The sequence below is a fragment of the Muntiacus reevesi genome, chromosome 2 (assembly GCF_963930625.1).
Source record: "Muntiacus reevesi chromosome 2, mMunRee1.1, whole genome shotgun sequence".
NCBI lineage: Eukaryota > Metazoa > Chordata > Mammalia > Artiodactyla > Cervidae > Muntiacus > Muntiacus reevesi.
The window spans coordinates 35420073-35442046 of record NC_089250.1 but is presented as its reverse complement, the minus strand read 5'-3'; the positions used below and the strand labels follow the sequence as shown (position 1 = coordinate 35442046).

Genomic DNA, 21974 nt, shown 5'->3' with positions numbered 1-21974 from the left:
ACCAGAACTACTTCCAAGAAATTATACCAAATTACCAAAGCTCTCCTGCCCACGCAAAGTCAGTGGAACTGAATTATACAGACACACACCACCCACCAAAGACCTTCCCACTGGAGTGCTCATCTTGCCTTTTAAAAGTTCAGTGTTTTCTGCAACACCTCACAAAATGCAATCACCCTAACTAGTCCTTCTTCTCCACTGCCATTTCTACGGCTGGTGCGGCATTATCAAAGCAGCATCTGTGTTTTCTCATCTCCCTCCTGTAACAATTAGTGAGCAGCAATTAACCAGTAACCAGCAAGCCAACAGCTCCTGCCTTCCAGGGGAGAAAGCTCCTCTCTCTTTCCTATTTGAGGCTGATAATCATGCTTTTCTAAAAGAATAGAAAGATTTATTACATGAGAATTCAAGGAAAAAGCAAAAGAAAAAAAATGTTTATGTGTTTGTTCATAGGAGGCATAAAACCACACTCAAATAGCTCATCATGGTTCACATAAGATTTAAACAAAACACAAACCATTAAAAACAAACAGGTTCTAGTGTACAGAAATAAAAACCAATAAAATGACACTGTTCCAGGTACCTGTCTACAGCAAGAACCAGTTTTCTCACAGGTTATTTCTAAAATTACTAACAGCTTCCTTTACTTAAAATTCAGCTGCCAAGTCCTTCCAATTAATCTCATTTAATAAAGCTGACTTAAATCACTCACTGCAATTGTCTGAACTTCAATGATGACAGCTGGTGTACATTTGTATCTTTGTCAGTGAAATGCTTATTAAAAAAAAAAAACCTGAAATCTGCAGTAAACAGCACCCGGTGCACCATCTAGTGGAAGTACTATAATGGTGTAATTAAATCTTTTTTGAAGGGTAGAAACCCTTAACATCACAGGGGGGCTATGACCCCTAGGTAAGAATACAGGTAAATACCCTACAAGGCTTCCCTGGTGGCTTGGCAGTAAAGAATCCACCTGCAATTCAGGACAGCTGGGTTCAATCCCTGGGTTGGGAAGATTCCCCGGAGAAGGAAATGGCAACCCAACCCAGTATTCTTGAATGGAAAATCCCATGGACAGAGGAACCTGGCAGGCTACAGTTCATGGGATCACAAAGAGTCGGACACGACTTAGCAACTAAACCACCACCACTCTGCAAACAGAATAAATCTCTTTCCAACTTCCCACATCACAATGCAAGAGATGCTCATCAAAAGAAAGCTGACTTTCTTACAAATCAGCAGATGATAAAGGTTTCTTTAGGAAATGTTCTGCTTGGGTGCTAGAAATTTTAATTTGACCACAAGAGTAAAAATTAAGTAAAGACATTGAGTGCAAAAAAAAAACAAATGAGTAAAGAGAATCAGAACTGGACTGACAAGGCCTGTGTGAGGATACTTTACTTAACAAATACGTTATTTCAAAATGTACATGTTCCACCCAGCAGAGCACCTGCCATGAAAACAAGGGGTAACTTCATGATCAAATAGTTCCATTCAGTAATAAATAAGACATTTCCATGTTCCTGATGACTAATAAATTTAACGTAACTTAACAACTCCCTAGAAGTCCCCACGCCTTGGCATTATTCAAGGAGTCCCTCCCATCCATCCAACTAAACCTACTTGCCATTAATCCTCGAACTCCCCAAACTCCCCTGCGTTACTCTCATCAAAGGATGGAGGATTTTACATGTATGACACTTCTAAATTTATAGCAAAAACTCCCTGCAAAAAAAAAAAAAATTATAACCAAAATGTATTACCCGTCTTTATTTTATTTATTCTTTTATCATTATTTTTTATTTGCCTTATGAATATTAACTAATTCAACTGAATTCAGAAAACACTACTCAAGCCCAATGCTAAGCCAGAGATGCAAACAAAGAAAAGACTTTCTAATGTGGAAAACGTCCCAAAACTTAAAATAGAGATTTTTCACTAGTTTAAAAGAGAGATGGCACCACTAGGTTTTCTTGCCTGTGTGAAAAATGACCTTTCTGGTGAAATTCAAACTATCTTAGCAACCTAGGAGAAAAAAAAGCCTAAGAGAATATTTCATTTGGAAATAACCATCTCCACCCCTGACTGGTGAGCATGTGAATCAAATCGGCAGGCAGAAGCTTGACTGACAGCAGGAATCTTCCTGGATCCTGCATTAAACCCCTTAACAGGTGTATAAGAGCAGAAGTCAAATGACTTGGGGCAGAATTCCCTTCATCTCTAGGGCCTTGAGTTTATGTACCTGCAAATGGGCGTGGGCCGCACTACCTGCTTCTAGAGTTAAGAGGATGCTAATATTGATGGAGTGCGGTGAGCTGCTCAATTACAAGACCTAAATGCAGTGCACCTGGAAAGGAGGACCTCTGCGAGAGTTCTCACTGTGCCATTTCTATTCAAACTCGTGACCTTCATTTCACTTGTGAACAAATGGAAAGCGAGAAAAGGCTTTTAAGCACGTCAGAGGAAAGGTGACATCAATCAAGGTGCTTCATCAGAGGTGAATCATCATTAAGTCATTGCAGTCAACTGCCTAGGATTTGTCTGCAGAGTACTACTGCCTGGGTAGCAGGTGCAGCCCCCTAAAATCTAAAGCCCAGAGTCTATGTTTAGAAAGGCTTTATTATTATTATTATTATTCGAATGCTAACGTTTAAACAAATAAGGATCGCAATTCTACACCCACCCAAGGAGAGAGGCAGAAACAAAATCCCACCCCCACCATCTTCCACAACAGCTCGGCATCCTCGCCTCACTCCAACCGCCCGGCCCCCACTGCAGCCCAGACAAAGGTGAGTCACACTGCTGGGTCTGCTTGTCACGGAAGAAAAAGCCCCAAGTAAGTTCACGTTAGAGGTTGCTTTGAAATTCAAAATAATAAATAAGAAGTAAATCGTGTGCCTGGGTAAACGCAGTGTGCAAAGCGCCGTTTCCAGGAATGTGTAACTCACACCACCTAAGTGCAGATACCTCTCTCGCTTAAAAAAATAAAAAGCCGCCGGGCTGCTCACCGCTTATCAGCAGGTCCTTCTCCTCGGAGCCCGGCTGGCTCAACTCCGCGTTTCCCTCCACCTGCACATCCCCCGCCCCGCCGGCCCGGCCGCCGCCCCGAGTCCCGCCGCGTCCGGGACTCCGGGGGTCCCGCCCCCACCGCCTGCCAGGTGCAGCGGCCGCGGATCCCGGCGGAGGCGCCCGAGGCGGGCGGGAGGCTTCGGGAGACGCGGCCAGACTGGCCGGTGGCTGCGGCGGGAGAGCAGGGAGCTGGCCCGCCGCCCGCCCCGCGTTCGGGCTCGGACACGCGCTGCAGCCCTGGCGCCCCTTACCTGCTCCGGGCGGCCGTGGCCGCGGGAGGAGCGCTCTCTCAGGCGTCGGCAGCCCGGGGCCGAAGTACGGAGGCTGCGGCCGTGGCCGCGGCTAAGGACAATCAGCAGCCTGCGGGTTTCGGCACCGCGGCGGCAGGACTCATGAGCGGAGAACCCGGCCCCCCCCAACCCCGTGCTCCAGCCGCGAGTCACCGCCTTGGCCCCCGCCCGCGGAGGGGCGGAGCCGCGGCCGGAGGGGCGGAGCAGGAAAGCTCCGCCCACGGGGCGAGAGCAGGGCGAGTGCCGTATAAGAGGCGCCTGGTGACTGGTCGCGATAGGAGTGGGTGTTTCCGATTTGGAGACAGGCTCACCAGCAGCGCTTCTCTCATTGGTCAGTACAAGAAAACAAAGCCGAGTCCTGATTGGTGGCAGCCCTGTAACTCCTCTCTCTCTATGCCAATCATGGAAGCTCCGCCTCCTCCCGCTCGGCTCCGCTCCGCTCCCAGGTGGCTGCGGAACTCGCGGTCTTCTGGAAGAGGTGCCTCCTTGAAGGGAACCCGGGGTACCCAGGTTCCTTTGCTGGAAGCGAGCTTCCTTGTTCCACCGAGAGTCTTTGATTTCCGTATGAACTTGGTGAATAACAGCTAATCTTCAGCATCGCCTGGATTTAGAGCGATCTCTTGGGTATTTTTTCTTAATGCTGCATAAGATTTAGAAGGAAATTGACATGCAAAGAAAAGGCGTGCAGTGTTTTCACCCTTGGCAAGATTATGCTGGAGTGTTTTTTTAATTACCTTTTCCTGTTCCATATTAACGTGTAATTACTTTTATAATTAGAAAAAATTAATAGAAAATGAATAAGGTGCAGAGAATGGTAAAGGCAAACTTTGACGGCATCCGGGGGCTAATACTTCCACAACAGAAGAAAATAAACGCAACACGTGATGGCCATCAAAAATGTATAATACGATCTGGTATCGGCCCCCTTCAGTTGTCTTATAGAACTTTATAAATACCCTTTCCATATAACTACTATTTACCCAACACACAGTGTACAATGAAATACACTGTAAACTGATTTAGAGCAAGAACTGAGAATCCAAAGTACAAAATAAAGCTTTAATCCAAAAAAGTAGGCTACAGAAAGAAATTCAGAAGATAAATTGGAGAAGTCAGCTAATGGAGGGAATTTAAGAAAGAGAGGAATGACAGCTCTCAGAGATGAGAGAACTTTGAAGATTGAAGGCAGAGGGCAGTGGAGGGAGTGGAGATGAAGACCAGTGACCTGAAATTAGAGTCATCTGAGCCCTCAGACCGCATCAGCCCTTGTAGAAAGGCGGTGAAGCGGATCTCACCTGGAGACCACAATTGCCTAACACTCTAGCCACTTTCCTCTTCTGTTCTTTTTGTCATTCCCACGAGGTTCTGAAATAGGCTATTTGAAGTAAAGCACTTCATCCAAAGGGCTTCCCAGGTAACTCAGTAGTAAAGAATCTGCCTGCCGATGCAGGAGACATGAGATGGATAGGTAATGGCAAGCCACTCCATTATTCTTGCCTGGGAAATCCCATGGACAGAGGAGCATGGCCCGCTACAGTCCATAGGGTCGTAAAGAGGGGGACACCACTGAGCACACACCCACACTTCATCCAACAACTCTGTGAATTTTATAGTGTTGAGAAGAAATGGAGTTCGACAAAAGTCAAACATAAGGAAGAAATGTTAGGATAAACATGAACTGAAAGAGACATTAGGACAGGAGTCCTAATACAAAGAATGAGACCAACCTGTTTTGCTGTCATTTCTAGAGAATAAAGCTCTTTGGAGGACACAGTAACCTCATTACCTACAAAGATGTTTCTTTACAAAACTCTTGTAATCAAAGGAATTCTAAATGATAGTCTGAAAATGTGTCCCAGAGTATTCTGAGAAACTAACTTACTGTTGAGATCTAGTTATGTTTAAGAGAAGAAGGAGGGTGGGCAGAGAAGAAGGGCTTAGCATTACTTGGCATGAACAAATTGGGAGGAAAACTTTCCAAAAAGTGTATTCCACAATAACACCTAAGATTCTGTCACTAAAATTCTTTCTTTGGGATTAAATAATTTATATCAAAGATTATTCTTGTATTCACTAACTCACCAAACATGTAATCCATATGAATTACCAAGTATTAGTTCCTGCCATGGACTGGCACTCTGCTTAGTCTTGAACAAGACAGTGTGGAAGCTATTCATCAGTCAGGGAAAACAGACAACGAACCACTGAACAGATGAAGTTACAGAAAGGGATCAGAGCAAAGAAGAAAACAGAGACTTGAGAGGTGAAGGAGTGACTTTAATTTGGGAAAGGAGAGAGAAATACTCTAAGGAGAAGTGCTCTACAAGAAATGCTAACATTTGTGTTGCCACCTAAATAAGAAACCCGATCTCTGCAAAGTTCTAAGACTATGGCCTTCCTGGTGGGGGAAACAGCAAGGCAGAGGCCCTAAGCGAGGAAGAGAAGTGACATGCTGGAGGAACAGAAAGAAGGCCAGGGGGCTAGGCTGGTGCAGGAAGGGTGGGGGTACCTGGCAGGGCAGAGAGGGCAGCATGGTCTGAGAGGCAATGATTAGAAGTCTTTATTCTGTTGCATGGATTCCTAATATTTTTTTCTTTCTTTTTTTTTTTTTGTCATTGTTTTTGTTTTCTTGGATTCCTGTTATTTGGATCAATACTTCAAGTATTCATTGAAAGGTAGGCCTTCTGTCCACTTCCCCAGGTGGGCCATGTTCTTTCAGAGAGGGGCAAAGGAGACTTCTTTCTATTTAGTTGCTAATGTTGGAATAAAATCATTAAGTGTTTAAATGGGCATTCATTCACTAAGTCAGTCTATCAGACAGATTTATGAAGAACATACTGTTTTGCCAAGACAGGCTGGGCATAAGACAAAGATCCTGGTGGGCCCATCAGCAAACAAGTTCTGTACCGGTGATAAGGAGACCAAGGGAGCTGTGGGAACAGAATCCTGAAGGTTCTGAGCACATGGTCATGAAGGAAATGAGGAGTCACTGAATCAGGAGCCATCCCAGTGAAGAGGGACGAGGTTCTAGATCCAGGGAACAACAGTCAGGAAGAAGGAACTCTAATGATGTGAAGCCTTAGAGACCGTTGCGTAAAAAATTAACGCTCTGCACATCACAAGTTGGCCTTGCATGGATGGCCCCAGAGGTGGAAAGAAAAGTCCAATGAGTAAAAAGCTTCAGAAGGCAAGGGAGCTGACAGGGTATAAGAATTAATAGACTGATCACTGTTTCACGTCATCTCCTTCATTTCTTCAACAAAAGTCATTAAAGATCGTGGACACCCACTTGTCACTCTGATGTTCTTTTTTGGGATAGTAATGGGTTAAGAGTGCTAATCCTATTTGACCAGAATTAGGACGGAGCTGAAGCCCTTGGGGTAGAGATCTGTGCTTCTAGTTGCAGCCATTCCCTGTGCTGGTTGGCATGCTTTCTCCTTATCAGTTCAAGTTACAGTTAGCAGATATCCATAAAGGAAGAGACCCAGCCCATGCCACAGGGAGCCAGTGAGAGGAAAGGCTGGGGAATGGCATAGACTCAGTACTGCTGGCTGATGGTGCGACAAAAGATGAAGTAACCAAGAAATAAAAAATGCAGTCTTTACAATGTCTGACATAGTGCTTCAAAGTCACTGAAAAAGTAATCCCTGTACCCTAATAATAGAGTTCAAAATTAATTATTAAAAAATTTAATTATAAAGATAGGAGGAGTGCCTTATACAATCCAAATATAAGCAAAAATAATCCAGTCTCCAAAAGCCTGGGGGCTTCCCAGCTGACACTAGTGATAAAGAACATGCCTGCTAATGTAGGAGACATAAGAGACACAGGTTTGATCCCTGGATTGGGAATATCCCCTAAAAGAGGGCATGGCAACCCTCTCCAGTATTCTTGCCTGGACAATCCCATGGACAGAGGAGCCTGGAGGGCTACACAGAGTCAGACACGACTGAAGGAACTTAGCATGCAAGCATGCCAAGAGCCCGGAAGCCAGAAACTAAAAAGTCATGAGGAAGTCACCTGAAGTTTTCTCTGTCTTCAGACCTGCCTCTGTCTACGTTTCTGCTTTGTTCTTCTGGAAAAATTATCTTCCGCAAAACCAGTCCCTGGTGCCAAACAAGTTGGGGTCTGCTGGTAATATCTCCTTAGGAAGAGGGGTGAAAAATGTCATCATGATATGTGGGTGCAGGAACCTTGATTACCAATGACCCCCTGAACACCTCTGTACAAACCTGTATGTGAGCATCAGCGTGGTATGTCACCATTGTTACAGTTAAGGACCTCTGGGATGGTGAGACCTGTTAATTGCTTAAATGCTAGTGAGCTCACTTAAGAAGCCTCAGGCTTTATGTGGTCTCAGATGTGCCTGTAATACACGTCTGTCTGACTGACATACACATACACACACACTTAACATTTCTCATACCCAATTAAATATGCCTCTATCCTCCCAAGTTTACTCTTCAATCCATGGCATTTGAAGCTAGGATAAGAAAATCATTCTTTAATTGCATTTGGCATTTTTGAGAAAGACCAGAGTTCTTTCTGCCATGATTATAAAGCGAGAACAATGATAAAATACCCCCAAATGAGTCTTCTTACTATTTAGCCATAGTCACTGTGCAAGAACAGCCCCAAGGACCAGTGATTACCTTCATTTTGTAATATTTGCTTATGACTGGAGTAAGCGCTTACATTGAGAAAGGAAACCATTGATAGGAAAGTTGAAAAAAATAGAGAGTGAAGTGAGTTACTCAGAAGTTATACTTAATTATCAGTCATCTTTGTACTTACCTCGCTGAGTTCACAAGGGAAAATCACCTGCTGAATCACTGTTGCTCTACTTAACATCCCATGGAGACTACGATCCACCATCCTTCATTAACTCGTGCTGACCTGGAAAGCAGAAGCTTCCTTATAAAGCCACTTGGAAACTGACTCCTTCTCATATATAGAAGATTAAGAAATGTGTAAGGAGAAGCCATAGCAGAACTGTTATTTAGTCGTTAACTCTTTTTGTTTGTTTGTTTTGTTTTTTGTTTTTTTTTTTCATTTTTTTTCCCATTTATTTTTATTAGTTGGAGGCTAATTACTTTACAATATTGTAGTGGTTTTTGTCATATATTGACATGAATCAGCCATGGATTTACATGTATTCCCCTAAGGAGGCCATGGACCGTAGCCCAACGGGCTCCTCTGTCCATGGTTTCCCAAGCAAGAATACTGGAGTGGGTTGCCACTTCCTTCTCCAGGGCATCTTCCCGACCCAGGGATTGAACCTGTGTCTCCTGCACTGGCAGGAGCCACCAGGGAAGCCCCCACAGCAGAATAGAAAGCCATGAAAGCTGCCGGAGAAGAGACAACTTGCGACTGTGCACACACACACACAGGGCTCACCCAGGACTCGAGAGCACCGCCCACAAAGATGGTGCCTTAGGGGATTCTCCTAAACAGGATTCTTGCTTCACTGTCTCTGTTTTCTTAACTCACGCAGTTTTCTAATGACTATTCCTTTATCCCTGAATTTCCTCTCCCTGGTACAGAGCAGGCCACAAAAGAACTTAATAGATAAGTCTCTGATGTGTAAGCTTAAATTCTAAGGTTAAAAAAAGAAACCATGTAAGCAAAAGAGTTTATAAAGACACCCTAAGTAATAATAAATTTGAGATGACAGACCTGACTGATAGCCAGCTGATCAAGGCCAACATCAACAGTGATAAGTCATGTTGACAATGTGTGTGGTCTTTCTTCCCAGAACCCTGAATCCCAGTCTGATCAAGGGAAAAATATCAGACAAATCCCAGAATGGGACATTCCACAAAATAGTTAACTAGTGTAATCCTCAAAACTGTCAAGATCATGAAAAATAAGGCAAGTCTGAGACAGTCACAGCCAAGAGAAGGTAAATGAGACATAACAAGTAGATGTCATATGGTAGATGTCAAATGGACTCCTGGAAGAGAAAAAGGACACCATGTAAAACTAAGGAGATCTGAATAAAATATAGATTTTGGTTCATCATAATGATATCAATATTAGTTCATTAATTGTGTTAAATGTGCTATATTCCTAAAAGGGAAAACTAGGTGCAGGGTATACACGGGAACTCTCTGTACCATCTGTGGAATTTTTCAATACGGCTAAAACTGTTTTAAAAATGTTTACTGATGAGAACCCACTATAGAGCATGGGGAACTCGACTCATTGCTCTGTGGTGACCCAAAATGGGAAGGAAATCCAGAAAAGAGGGGATATAGTTGATTCTCTTTGCTGTACAGCGGAAACTAATACAACCATTGTAAAGCAACTGTACTCCAATAAAAATTAATTTTAAAAAGCAAAGTTTATTTTTGAGAGATTATATTTATGTATATGTGCATGCTCAGTTGTGTCTGACTCTGCAACCCCATGGACTGTAGCCCACCAGGTTCCTCTGTCCATGGGATTCTCCAGGCAAGAATATTGGAGTTGGTTACCATTTCCTCCTCTGGGTATATTCCCATCCCAGAGATTGAACCTGTGTCTCCTGTGTCTCCTGTATTGGCAGGAGGATTCTTTACCACTGACCCACCTGAGAAGCCAATACATGTATATGTATTCTGTATATTAGCTGATAAAGTCAATATCCTAAAACGTCAAGGCTAGACATTCCAAAACAAAGCAGCAGCATCCTTGCTATTTGCATTTGCCATTTGACATGCTAGCAAAACTCTTCTGTTGATTACAAAACTTTATGAAATCAAGATTCATAAAAACTGACTTCTGAAATAAAATATGATGTCGTCCCCCAGCACTCAAGACTTTTAAATACAATTCCTTAACTTAAAAAAAAAAACTATTTTAAGAAGGTCTACAAGGGCTCATGGTGATGGAAACCATGGAAGTGTTGCCACATTGATACAGAGGCAGGGAGATCAGGGTGATGCAGACCCCCAAGGAGAGGCTTGGGATCATCAACGATTGAAGGAAGGAAGAGCTGTCATGCCTGCCTCCGCCAACCCATTGGCACCTTGGTGGAGATTAGGAAAAGACATCCCTCCTTGAGATGCTTCATTTCCATTTGCTGGAAACTTGCTGCAATATGCTGCTTTTGGTAGAACAAGACACTTCAGTGCCACCTGCCAAGAATAACGAAAGTTGCAAACATGTGATACCCACGTTTGCCTGTGTGCTGCCCAAGCCACACGACCATATGCTGTCACTCTGAGTGCCTCTGTTATGACAATGTGTCACCTACTTAGAGCTGTGGCAAGCTTGCATTCACCTTCATGCATCCTTGTATATAATTCTCCCAACAGAGTGGGCATTCTGTCACAGGTAATCGTCATTTTGTTTACCTTGGATTGAAATAAAGAATCCAACTCTTGCACTGAGCCTATAATTGCAATGCCTTTAACCATAACAATGGGGATAACAACATTCGTGGTGCCGAGGTTTTAGGATCTTTAAGTGGGAAAACACATCAAAGCACTATGTGCGGGACCTCAGCGATCTTGAGTCTCTCCCGGGATACTCAGTTCCTTCTTCCCTACATGGCTCACCTACCAAGCTGGGATTCTCTATTGAAAGGTCACAGGATGTTCACGTGAAAGTGCTTTTAGATACAAAGTCCTCGGACTTCCCTGGTGGTCCAGTGGTTGGGAATCTGCTTTCCGGTACAGGGGACATGGGTTTAGCAGGAAGATTCCACATGCCCAGAGTAACTAGGTCTGTGAGCTGCAGCTGCTGAGCACGCATGCCCTAGAGCCCACGCTCTGCAATGAGAGAAGCCCCCACAGTGAGACGTCTGTGCACCGCAACTAGAGAGTAGCCCCTGCTAGACGCATTGCATACGGCATCGAAGACCCAGCACAGCCACAATAAAAATGAAATAATAAATAATATTTTTTAAAGATACACAGTCCTCCATCTCTGTGTGCAGGGACATGAAACAGCGTCTTTTTCTCAAGTGTCTTTTTTTCACTTCCCTGCTTAAGTGACACCAAATCCAGATAAACACCATCTGTAGACAATGTGTTTTTAAAACTGTATTTCATGAAGCAGGTTATGACTTATAAATTTATAAATAAATAGATAAATTTATTTCTAAAAATTAATTAAGGTATAAACTTATATAAGGTATACTTAAGTATACCTTATATAAGTATACTTATAAGGTATACTTAAATAAGGTATAATTAATAAAGGTATAAACTTATTAACTAAAGAACCAGTTTCTAAATATAACATGATGAAGCTTTAGAAATCCCTTTCGAAGACATTTTTCCTTGAAAAAGTTTTGCTGGCTTTATTTATTTACTCAGAATAAGATTGTGTGTTCTAAATTAGCTGCATTATGAATTATATTTGGTTACACGGAAGTAACCTGGTGGCTCAGTTGGTAAAGAATCCACCTGCAATTCGAAAGACCTGGGTTAGATCCATGGGTTGGGAAGATCCCCTGGAGAAGGGAAAGGCTACTCACTCCAGTATTCTGGCCTGGAGTATTCCATGGACTGTATAGTCCATGGGGTGGCAAAGAGTCGGACACGACTGAGCAACTTGCACTCACTTCACTCACACGGAAGTAATTAAGGACCTGAATTCAGAGAGGGTATTTAAATATCTGAAAATTGAAGATGCCATTCATAAAACTTCACGTTTATCCACCCAAATTAACCTCATGGTGCCCTTCTTTGCCTCAGGAAAGGACAATGCTCTGTTGAAGGTTCTATGGGGATCCAGTGTTTGCTTCTTCCAGTCACACCTGGGACAGGTCTACTAAGGAGTCACTTAGAGTCTCTGGAGGAGGAAAGTGTGAGAGATCAGCACACATTGGAGGAAAAGAAATTAATTAAGGGAGAGGTGGGCGGAGGGGCTTTGAGGAAGGACTTCCTTTAGAATTTCCCATGGTTAAGTTATTCAAGGCAGGAGTACGAATGTAAGTTTGGAGAAAAATGAGGATTCCAGCTGGAGCAGAAAATTTTGGTCTGGAAGAGTTGGACAACCATGGAATAACCCAGATTGCCAGGCTGAGAAATTTGGATCAGTTTTGAAAGCCAAAAGAAATTGCTAAAGCTTTTTCGCATCTGAGGAAAATGGTATTTTAGGAAAATTAATCTGGTAGAGGAAAAAAGACTATTTCAAAGTAAAATCATTGAAATTGCTTTTATTTTTTACAAGACTAGTAAGAAAGAGGAACTTTACAATAAGCCTACTTAAAAAATGAATACAACTATTGAAGTTACCAATTGCTTACAGATAGAGGAGCTGGTCATGTTGAAATTATTGCGAATTCATTTCATACCCTTTTCCCCTTACGTGCTCTTAGTATTCAGGGTGGGGTCCAAGTCTTTGCTTCACAGTTGTGGATGTATAGTTGTATTTTACTCAGCAATTGAAAATAATTATTTAATTTCCATTAACTTCTATTTCAGATCGTCTGTTTCCACATGTTTTAATTCTAATGTGTCTTTTGGGGTGTGTGTGTGTGTGTGTGTGTGTGTCTTTATGTTCTACAGTGGTTCCTTTCAAAGGAAGGACCTGGGAATGACCCTAGGTACAGCTCATTCCCATCCCTGTATCCGGATGTGATCCTGGGAACAGAGAGCTCCCTGAGCAGCCTGCATCCCAGAAGGGAGAGGCTGGCCCTGGGACCCCTCAGAGCTAGTGCCCATCCTGAAACACTCTGCTCAGAGAAGCTTCCTTCCCACGGAGGACCCAGGAAGTTCACCACTCTCAGACCTATACCCATCCTGAACTTGAATCTGGAAGGTTTCAAACCATAATGATGCTGATCAAAGTCAGAAAAAAAGAGCTGATGTTTCAAACATGTAAGCAATTTTCTATCCCGCAAAAGAGAGAGACCAGAATATATCTTTGGGGCAGACTGTTTTGGAAAACCAGTAAAAGGTTAATTACAGGTCTGAAAATAGATACCAAATGAGAAAGATCTTTTCATGCTAGTGCTTTGTACATCTAAATTGCTCCATGTTATATAAAAGTAACAGTGAATACTTTTTAAATACCTTACCTAGATTCTGGCATTCAGTCCTCACAGTAAACACATGGGATATATATTATTGTCTCTATTTTTAGATGAGAAAATGGAGGCTAGTTTGATTATGTTAATTACCCCCATTATTATTATTATTATTTTGGCCACACCACATGGCTTGTGGAATCTTCGTTCCCTGACCAAGGATTGAAACCACACCCTCGACAGTGAAAGTTCAGAGTCCTAACCACTGGACCACCTGAGAATTCTCAATTGCCCAAGTTTAGATAATTGGCACAGCTGGCAACTAAACCTGTCTGCCATGTGTCAAAGTCAAAACCCTCAACTGTCAGTCTTAACCTTCAGATTAAGTTTTCTCTATAAAATTGTTTTTTAAAGAATTTGTTTAGGCTGCACTATGTCTGCAAGCCATGACCAGCAAAACTGGGATCTGGACGTTTGTTAAACAAATACCTGTTGACTGTCTACTATGTGCCAGATACCCGTTAGGTTCTGGGGATACACAATGAACAAAACAGAAAGACAATCCCTGCCTTCATAAGCATATGTTCCAGCAGATGATAATGGCCATATTTACCTCTTAGCGGTTATTTTGAGAATTAAATGAGATAATAATATTGAACAAATATATCATGATTATTATGAGGCAGGAATGACTGTAAGTACTCAGCACATGTATTAATTCAAGGAGTCTTTGCTTTTTCTTGGCTGTCTAGTGGAGCCTATCAGGGATGGGACCCAAGAGAAACAGAATCTGCCTGCCAATGCAGGGGACACAGGTTTGATCCCTGATCTGGGAAGATCCCACATGCCTCGAAGCAGCTAAGCCTGTGAGCCACAAGCACTGAAGCCTGAGTGTCCTACAGCCCGTGCTCCACAGCAAGAGAAGCCACCGCAATGAGAAGCCCATGCCCCACACCTAAAGGGTCCTCCTGCCCCCAACTAGGGAAAAACCTGAGTAGCAATGAAAACCCAGCACAGCCAAAAATAAATAAATAGTTTTTTAAAAGGGAGAAAATATACTGAGACTGTTGCTGACACAATAAAAATTATATGATAATCAAAGTGGGTTTTTTTTCTTAACACATTAAATAATAAGATCCAGTGACATGCTTAATGATACCAAGATTGTGAAAAACTAATGGGCCAGATGTAACTAATTATCCCATTCAAGTTCACTGGCATTCACTGGTTTATAGACCCCAGGATTAATTTAATCCTCATCATAACCCTGTGAAGTAGGTATTATCATTTTTATTCCTTCTTATAGATGAGAGGGTTGAGGCTCATGGAGGTTACATGACTTGTCCACGGCTCCTAAGTGATGGAGCTGACATCACAGCCTGTGTTCTTAACAACCACATAGAGTGGTTTTAGGTGAAGGTTTGCCTCATGGACAGGGTCAATTTCATTGGCTGGTAGTTGAAAGAAGTCATTGAATAAGTGGTAGAAAGCAATTAGTAAGAAAATATGTCCAGGGGGTGAGGAATAGTTCGGACCAATATTAAGAAAATCCTTAAAGGGAAAAATCTGCTGTGTAGCGATGAAGTCCACATAGGACACAGCCGACCTTGACCCTCTAAGTCTCGGAGGCTTGTCCTAACCCAGTGCTGTCTGGCTGTGAGCATCCATTCTAGAGCTGGACACCAAAGACTTTGGGGAGTGTGATGATGCAGAAGAATGTTCTTGGGTCGGTGAAAATCTATTATTTTCATTTGTATAATCCCATATTAATTACTGGGATTTTTTTCTGCACTTCTTGTAGGTACTGTCACCAAAACACTCTAGGACCTAAAGCAGTCTGGCAGAACGAAAAGAACTCTGTTTATCTTTCAGAGAAGGGGGGCGGCTTTCCTCCGTGCTGGTGCTGTCGTCTGGAAACGTGAGAGGTCAGAGGTGCAGAGACTGGGCAGGTCCTCCAGGCACCTTATAAATAGTCATTGAACTGAAAGATGTTGAAAGGTAAAGAAACTTACACTTCTCCAAATGGTGACAGGCCACACTTCAGTTGCAATTTTTTAAACGAAAAAGACCAACAAAAGAGCCCAGATCATTAGCAAGGCTTTCCTGGGGTGTGGGGTGACAGCCACTGCAGCTCCCAGGAATGCTCGCTCCTAGAGAAGTGTGAGAGCGCCCTGCCTGAGGCTGTCGGAGCAGAGTGAGACACGTTCTTCTTCCCCATAAGTCTGCTCTGGATATTTTTCTAATGTCTGTCCACAGCATATTTTTACTGTGACAAGGCACTCGGTTCCCTAACGCTCATCTGGCGCACTGATCCCAGAAACAAGGCAGAAAATGTGATGGGGCGGGAGGGGGTGGGGGGTGCCTTATCCCACCATGATGGTAAATGGCTGGTGATTTACCAGGCACTTTGTAAACCCCAGTTCCAGCTCTGCCTACAGACGTCAGCACTGACTGTACAAAAGGGAGTTAAGTGCTGGTTGGTAGCCACTAAGCCCAGCGTTCAGCCCTGAGGACCATGAGTATCAGCTAACAGCAGAGGACCAACGAGGCTGGAGATGCTAGAGTGTCTCACACATTCCTCCCCAGGTCACCAGGCTGGACTTGGGGAAAGAGTACATGTGACTGGCTGCTCTGAAAAATACCGTCCTGAACCTTCACAGAGAAAACCAGATGGCTCCAAGCCGGCAGTAAAAATAGCTCATCGTGCAGCACAGCCCAAACTAGGAGCAAGGCAGCGCCTTAGGGCCACTCAGGTTTTGATTTCAGCTTGCCAAAAAGGTTAAAAAATGATTTAATTCAAATGGGAGAAAATGCCTTGAAAAGACACCTTAAAAATACAAGTGTTCTACATTCTACCTGGCTTATTTCATATCCATTTGACTGTCGTCAGCAGAAGAATGAAAAATATCTGCAGCTAGGAAAAAAAATATTTGTCTTTCTTGTTTGACCATAATAAGGAAATCTGGCAGATCAGCGTAGTAACTCAGTGGGATGAGAAGGGTGGGATAAAGAGAATTAAAAACTTGTGTTTTATATTTCATGATTTTTAAAGTCTCAGATTTACAGATTCATTGGAGCCTTAATTTGTTTATTTCGTTATTTGACAGAAGCAGTTCGATCCATTTCCCATTGTTCCAGTGAGGTTTCTATTTTTACCAATGGGGGTGAATCACACTTGACTATTTAGGGGCACGTTTCAGAACATGGTTTTTCAAGTCAAGACCCAAGTGAAACTTTGATTCCCAGACCAGAGCCTAGAAGCTCAGCACAGGGCAGCCATTGTGCCCTGGCCTGGCCTCGGCTGATTGTGTTGCACAGAATAGAGGTGATTGGAAGAGCTCCATGGACCAAAAATAGCTCAGATAATAACTCCTTATAAGATAAGAGGAAATAAATGGCACTTGGCTTGGGGTTCCCTCCGTCCCCCTGACCTGGTGAACAAGAAAATGCCTTTGTATCTTTCACTTGTTGACACTGACGTGGTCTTGTCCACATTCAATGACAGTAAAGACGTGCTTGTCCTCACACACACTGTTTTTCTGTCCCGGGAACCATGAATGCTTTTCTTATTTGTCTTAAACTTCTAGGGCCTCATTAATAATAGAATAGACTCTTGATGCCTGCTTAATAAGAAATGTCATCTCTGTTGGATCTACTTTTGAATTTTTAAATAAGAGATAAAAATAAGTGAAACTGATTAGAACTTTCACTTACATGCAATAAAGAGGTTCAGTGTTCAAATTCACATCTTCAGAAGTATAGAATAATTGTTCTTGAAGGCCTGCTTTATAGTTTTTAAAAGTATAAACTCCTTAAAACTGGACATTATTCCTAGTGTTCCTTTTTTCCCAGTCAGGCAGAATTTTAATGTGACAAGGATGAAGTCTACAAGTTTATAAAGTCCTGGTAGGAGTCTCAGGTTTTTCTCTTTGAGTATCAGAAGTTTACTCACAGTCATTCCTGAAAAAAAAATAAAAACAAAAATGCTTCCACCTTGAGATTTTTCCTTAACTGCATTTTGATTAAAAGTTGATTTCTATTCCAAATAGACTCATAGTTCTGATCTTATTTTTCTACTGAAAAGAAGTAAGGTTTATATGCTTTTCTCCTCCATTGGAAGACTTCCATAATTATAAACATTTTGCCCCATTTTTTTTAACACCTCATAGTTCTATTTTTAGCTTTTACATTTTCTATAGAGCTGGAATTTATTTTGGTACAAAGAATAAAGTATAAACCCAGTTCTGTATAATGGCTTTCCATTTGTCCAAATACAATGTAGCACTGATTTGAAATATTTTTTTATACTAAACTTTTATGTATACTGGACTCTGTGTTCTTTTCCATTACTGTATTTATTTTAATTACCACAGTTTTAACCAGTGTATTTTTTATGTTACCACACCATTTTAACCACTGTAGTGTATCATATTTTACATTTATTATACCATATGTTAAAATGTATTATAAAGGGATACTGTTCATTTTTTTTGTTCTTTTCCAAAATGACCCTGGCTGCTCCTTGAACCTCTTAATAATCTGTAGCCTAACCTAAGTCATCCTGCCTGCTCCATCTCCTCCAATTGATTGGGATATCTATCAATTTAGATAATATTCAGCCTTGAATACTGCCTTGAGCTGAATCACAAAGCAATTCAGTATTCCTTGAATACTTCCTCCTTAAGTTTATTCCTAAGTGCTTCACATTTTTGGTTTGTTGTTGTGACTGGGTGAACACTGTCTCTCTTATTGATATTTTCATCTTCTTTTCTGAGTTTAGGAAAGTTTTTTATTTTGTGTATTACTTTTAAAACCAACCAGTTTGCTATATTCTTTTACTATTTCTAATTGTTTTTCAGTTGCAAAACTCTTTAATAGACAATGCAAAATTGAATCACATTTGTACTTTAAATCACCAAAAAGTAGCATCTGAAACAATGAAGTTTTGCTGTAACTGAGGGCATGCACACGTCTATACACCTTTTTTGCTTTCATAGCTGTACTGATTTGAACCTTGACCAACAAGAACAAAATAAATGTGAAGGTTTACAGCCCACTCTCAATCCATTGGCTAAAATACTCTGATCATAAGCACTTTCTTCCCTTCTCTTTATTAGGGGTTTTGCTTTTGTATAATGAGAAGAGGGATAACTCCTCTTTTCTCCCTACTTTGAGGTGATATGAGGATAAATGAGACAAGAAGCCAGGTGCTGTGAATAGCTTCCCAATAGATACCACATTGTATCTGCCAAACACATCTGCTAGTACTCACCAATGAGAATACTCTCTGTGGGTTTTAGTGTTGATAAGAGTGGAGTAGCTTGTACTGTACTGGCCTTACTTTTGACAAAGCAATTATAAACTCTGAAATAATTTTTTAACGATTTGAAGGCACTGGGGAGAAGTCAGGTGAAAGCTTCAGGCAGTATAAAGGTGACTGGGAGTCAAGAAGAAAGCCGTGGACTTACTGGACTGAGGGACAGAAGGAGAGTGGCATGGCTGAGTGGTTGGATATTGATGGTGGAAATCCTGGGACAAAGGGAGCCACAAAGGAGGAAGCCCCAGAGTCTGAATATAAACCCTCTCAAACCCTCTAACGACTCAAACTGTGCATACATTAGGTGGACTGCAAAATGTCTTCAGAAAACAAAAAACACAAGGCAGAAATTTGAACAGAGACTCTAACCATTCCCACCAAAAATCAAACAAAGTCCAGAATTTTGAAACCTACTGAATTAGAGGAGTTTGGTAGACATCTCAGGGTTTTTTTGTTTTTTTTTGGGTTTTTTTTTTTTTGGAAACCATAGAAGGGCTCTCCCTGACGAGTAGATGCTATGTCCCAGGACTGAGGGATTCACCCCAGGAGTGAGAGCAAAACACAAACAGACATGCCCTAAGTAATCAAGAGTCCACAAGTTATAATAGATCATTCAGTAATATAACTGCCTGCAGATACAGAAGTCAACACTCTTCAAGGAATATAAGAGATTCTGAAGTATCTGCAATGTGTCATCTATAATGCCCTGTATACCATAAAAATTACTATATATGTGAAGAGCCAGAGGAATGTAATCCATACTTAAAAGAAAAATCAGTCAGTAGAAATATATTCTGAATGACTAAGATGTTGGAATTATCAGGTTTGAATCTTAAGGCAGATATTATAAATTCCAAAATATAAAGGGTAAGATGACTATAATGGGTGAGAATAGAGATGGAGAATCTCAGAAAAGAAGTGGAAACTACAATTTAAACAGAAGAAGGGGAGGGAGGGAAAAGGGGAAGAAGAGCCCAAACGAAACTCTAGAGCTGACAAGTGTACTATCTGGAATGAAGAAAGCTTCCTGGGTAGTCTTCACTGCCAATGAAGAAGAGAGGGTCTGTGAATCTGAACACACATCACCAGAAATTAACCAGTCTTAGAAAGAAAGAACACACCTGAAGAACAAAGAGAAAAAGGATCCAAAAAAGGTCAAGGAAAAAGGTATAACTGGGTATCTCTTGAGGACCTCATCCAAATACAGGATTTGATCAATTCAATTGGGTTTCTAGATTCCACAGAGTTGGCAAACTATCATTCATGGCTCCAGTGAGCTCTCTTAGAACTGCTTCCAAAAGACCTCATTTCATGGAAGAACAGGTTAATTTAAGCCATCTGTCCACTTCCTCCCAGCTTTCCCACTAAGGTAGGGTACTCTACAAAAATGTATTGAATGAATGATTGCACAACCTGAAAGAAAAAGAACATAGGGGACCAAGAGGGTCACTGAGAAAGTGGGTCATGTTGTTAATCTGCTGACTCGGTAGGAGCCAAGCTTGACCAGAAGAAAACAGGTGAACTGAGCAGAAAAGTCAAAGGTGTTTTAAGTGGAGGCTTCAAGGAGATCGAAGAATAGATGTAGTTGGAATAAAGAACTGGTGAGGGAAAGGCTCTGCTCAAAGAGTGAGCATAAGATTGGAGAGGCAATCTGTTTCTGGGGGTGACAAGATGTAGAACTACCCACCCAGTCCCAGACACTTCAGATGAAAATAGCACATCCATGCAGACCCAGCAGGGGAGCTCACCACATTAGCAAAAGCGTGGATTCTTCTTCTTCTCCAGGACCGAGCTCTTGATTTCCTCCCCAAACCTGTTTCTCCCCCATCTTAGCCACCTCCAACTGCCTAATTATATCCTATCAGAAACCTGGGAGTAATTTTTACTTCTTCCCTCTCTTCGCTTCCACATTCAGCCTATCACGAACTATTGGTTCTTCCATCTCCACTGCCATCATCTTTGTCCTAAGCTATTGAAAACATAGATGTTTATTTGATTTCTCTACTTCCCACTCTTGTACACCTTCATCTTTTCTCTACACATCAACCACAGTGACCATGTGAGAATATAATAAAATCCAATCATTACCTCCTTACTTAAATCAATAACTTCCATCACACCTACCACCAAATTCACATTTTTTACTGTACAATCAAAACCTCACTTCCCCAATCTCATCACTCACAACTCTTCACCTAGATTATTATATTCCACCCCTGCCAACAGTGTATATACCACCACTAGCATGGCAAACCCTTTCCTCCGTGGACACCTTCAGGGGAGATGTTCTCTCTTGTGACATGATCTCCTAGCCTCTTCAAATATCTGACTCCTTTCCCTCTGGGCCTCCACTAAGAAGGCCGCTTCCTTAGAAATGCTATCCCTTCCTTCCTTATCTGAAATTGTTCTGTGTTTCTTCTCCTGCACAGCCCCCTATTCATCTTGTGGTACTTATGCGAATTTGGAATTATGCATTCTTTTACTTGTTTACCTACCATCTTCCCGCAGGAATACCAATTCAGTGAGCAATTTTGCTCAGCTCAGGACCCAGCATATAGTAGGTGCTCAACAAATGTTTGATAAATGACCGAATGGAGGGCAACATCTTCAGAATTCATGTAAACCCTTCCCACTTCCCAGATCCTCACTGAGGGAACCCTGCCTTTGATCAACTTCCGTCTTCTCTTCCCCACACTAATCCCACTGGGATTAGTATAACTAATCCCAACCAACCAAGTATAACTGTAAGTTCCTGATGTCAAGTTCAGGGGAGATCTTTAGAAACAATTTTAAGTAACTTTAAAAATCATAATAGGAATTGTAAGGCAAGAAACTACACACTCAATACCATACTGCACCGTTCAACTCCCTAAATTGGACTTGTTCACTCATATTTTAGCCAATCAGCCTGCAATGAAAATGACTACACAAACTAAACATGGTGTCCCAAAAAGTGATTTTCAGTTTGTTTCTTTAAAAATATTATCTTTACCGAGAAAATTAGAACAACCTTCATTCTCACAATTCATCTCTTGGTATTACTGAGGTCACAGACATTAATTCCAGGCTTCAGACATTTAGGAATTATATGTTCTACCCTTGATACAGGAGTATGGTGCTACTGACTCACTGTTAATTGAGCAGCCATTGACTTTGTTTATTCAGCTGTGGTCCTGGCTTGGGTTACCCCATCTATCCTTTCCTCAAGTTCTCTTTCCAGCTACCCTAAGACACTGGGGACTTTTTATTCTTACAGAAATTAAGTGACCTGCAAATCTTGGTTTCATTAGCACCATGTTTTAAGCAACTTAGGCAATATCTGAGACACATGTATTGC

The 21974-nt window shown here is 41.9% G+C and overlaps 1 protein-coding gene across 2 annotated transcripts in view; it reads right to left on the bottom strand.

Moving 5' to 3' along the window:
• MPP7 (MAGUK p55 scaffold protein 7) overlaps positions 1 to 3465 on the bottom strand; it is a 219660-nt gene extending 216195 nt beyond the window's left edge. For both annotated transcript variants that reach the window (XM_065921254.1, XM_065921255.1), the window contains exon 1: positions 3321 to 3465. The gene's annotated coding sequence lies outside the window, so the exon portion shown is untranslated. The remainder of the gene's footprint in view (positions 1 to 3320) is intronic.
• Positions 3466 to 21974: the final 18509 nt, after the last annotated feature.